Source organism: Ursus maritimus (genome assembly GCF_017311325.1).
Source record: "Ursus maritimus isolate PB19 chromosome X unlocalized genomic scaffold, ASM1731132v1 scaffold_X1, whole genome shotgun sequence".
Taxonomy (NCBI): domain Eukaryota; kingdom Metazoa; phylum Chordata; class Mammalia; order Carnivora; family Ursidae; genus Ursus; species Ursus maritimus.
The window spans coordinates 74990578-74993427 of record NW_024423319.1 but is presented as its reverse complement, the minus strand read 5'-3'; the positions used below and the strand labels follow the sequence as shown (position 1 = coordinate 74993427).

General features: G+C 33.3%; 1 protein-coding gene across 1 annotated transcript in view; it reads left to right on the top strand.

Moving 5' to 3' along the window:
• The window catches only part of ZXDB (zinc finger X-linked duplicated B), a 5351-nt gene extending 3155 nt beyond the window's left edge, over nt 1-2196 (top strand). The window contains exon 1 of the mRNA XM_040631069.1: nt 1-2196. This exon is cut by the window's left edge and continues 3155 nt beyond it. The gene's annotated coding sequence lies outside the window, so the exon portion shown is untranslated.
• Nucleotides 2197-2850: the final 654 nt, after the last annotated feature.

The following is a 2850-nucleotide window of genomic DNA, read 5'->3' as shown; positions in this document are numbered from 1 at the left end:
AATTGTCTCATAAATGCTATTTATTTTAGTATTTTTAATATAAAATTCCAAAAAACCTCTTAAGTGTCTTTTTTCTGTTTCCCCTTTGTCTCTTTCTTTGCACTTTTATTTGTTGAAGAAATAGGTTGTTTCCCATGTAGCATTTACCACAATCTTAAATTTTTGTGATTACATCCTTGTGGTGTTAAGTTCCTTTACCCTGTTTCCTTAATTTGGTAGTTGGATCTAGAGACTTGATCAGATAGGAAACATGATTTGGGGGCAGGAATGTTTTTTAGGTCATGTTGTATTTTTATCAGGTGGTACATGATGTCTGGTTCTCTCTCTCTGTGGTATTTGCAGCTGCTGATGATGAATGCATTTATTGGTGATTACCTGTGTTTCTGATATCATGGACTGTTCTTGTAGAATTACTATTAGTGGAGAAGGAAATGCTGTTTAAGGCATTTATAAAAGTTTAATTGAAGTGTTATTCAATACCAGATATTTTCTTAAATAGTGATAGAATTAACAAGAAAAAAAGACAACAAAAGATATATTGGCTATTCTCACCCTTTATCATCCTGACCTTTTTTTTTAAAAGAGGGCAGGATTTGTTTTTGTTGAAGTTTCCAGCCAGAATTTTGGCATGAAACAAGTCCAGGGTCAAATTTATGTGGGATAAGTGGCCTTGAATAAATTAGTCTCACTAAGCCTGAGTTTCCTAGCTGTCAAATGATCATAACAATGCATACACATAGCTAACACACTTTAGACTTTTCTTCTTTTCCAGTTTTTAATATGTAAGGAAAAGTATTATGTGCTTTGGCGTATTTTGATGAATTTATATATATATTTTTTTACCCTTTCAGGCCTTCCTGCTGTAAGGGAGAAATTGAGATAATTTTATCCTATTAATGTTTAGGCAATAAGTTTTGTGAGGGTTAGAGTGAGGCAGGATAGGGAATCTGTACTTTCTCCACTAAATAATCCTCCCCGCTTCCAGGAATATCTGTGGGGAAATGCCAGGAGTGGAGACATTGCTCACAGGTATATCTGCAACCCTTTCCCTTAGATCAGTTTGTCACCCTCTTTGCTCCGCTTCCAAAGTCAGACTTTGTTGTGATTATGCAGCCTGCTTTTGCATGAAGCTCTGATACTGGAGCAGAGGTTTCCTCCTTTCTGTGGTCTGGAGAGCTCATTGTTTGCATTTTCTCAGAGTTGGAAGGATATAATGAATCTGATTATTGTATAAACTGTCTATCTTATATAAGTGCAGATTTTGAATTTTGTGGAACATCTTCACAACTGGTATCTTAGCTGTGTGGTAGTCTTGGCAAAGTCTGTACCGTGACTCATGACATTTTAGCCAGCTTGCATTCCAAATGGGCTTTGGCTAGTGACTGACAGTTCTTAAAGAAGAGAAATTATTTTCACCTCTCCTTTTCCACTCATCCAACTTACATGATTCATTCCAGTGTCTAAACTAGCTGCTGTTTCAGACTTTAATTGATTTGTTACTTTCTCCTTAACTTTCTCCGCATTCCACTCCTTTGCATGTGCATGTGCATTCCAGTCTTTGCCATTCCTTTCTTTTTCTTATTTTTAAATGGATAGATCTTTTCCTGCCCCCGTTTTCTCATCTTAGATAATACTGTGTGTAACACACACACACATATATATATATATATGACTCAGATGATAAACGAGATTGTTTTCTACATTGTTCAGATGAGAAGTAGATTTGTTTCATTATTTTCATTTTTTAAAAGTTTTTACCACAGAGTTTGGCTAATACTCTATTTGCTCTAGTGTACTAGTCCAGTAGTGTTTGCATGTGAATGTCTATGGATGACAGTTATTGTAGCACTTTGGCCGTGCACTAAAAACTTGCCACTTTGAAATCTTTCTGTACTGTGTGTGGGTATACACATATACACACATATTTTTTTTAAGTGGTTGTATTCATTTAGTGAAAAAAGGCATACTTTTGTAAATCAGAAATGTTCAGAATTTTATTGTCTACTCAATCAACAGTTTTCTCCCTTTGCTTTGAAATATTTGTATTTATAAAGTGCATTTCAAAAATATTGTCATTCATTAAGGTCTCTTAAATAGACCACTATTTTTCACATCCAGAAGATATGTGTGTCAAGCATTGAAATGAATGCACAAGTAGCAAACATCAAATAAATTATTTAAACACCAAGAGAATTTAATACTGTGACTTTATTTTTTTAATTCCTTAAACCAGCTTTCTCCCACTAAAAAAATCATAAAATATATTTTTTCTTATTCATTGTTAGAATTTTCAAAGGACAGATGTTACTTTTCTCAAAAATAAAAGATTTTATTTGTCCATGGGCTCACAGTTTCACTGAACAAATTTCTTCAAATGATTTCTCTTTCAATACCATTTTCTAGAAAAATGGTGAACGTCTTTATAATTTCAAGGTAAGAAGTCTAATTTTTGTTGGTGGTGACATGAAGTTGCAATTACTCCTTTTAAATAATGGCACATGTTTTAATTTAATCCTATTTCCTTTTTCATATTCAGTCTTTGGTTTATTAAAATATCTCGCCAAAAATAAATCTTGCCAAAAAATTAATAAAATCTTGTGAATTAAAAACACAGCAACATGATAGCTTAAAAAGTAGTCTGCTTCTAGGGGACTCTGTTGATTGTGTTGATTTTAAAATAAAATATTTATTGGCATTGGCAATTTTACAAATTAGTGTAATTAATATAATGCTTGAGTAACAGGAGTGAAACATGGATAGATAATGAAGTTTATTTGCCTTGGTGACCTAAACTCTTCACTTTGTTATCCAGGAAACATATTAGAAGGCAATCTGTCAGCTGGAGTTTCC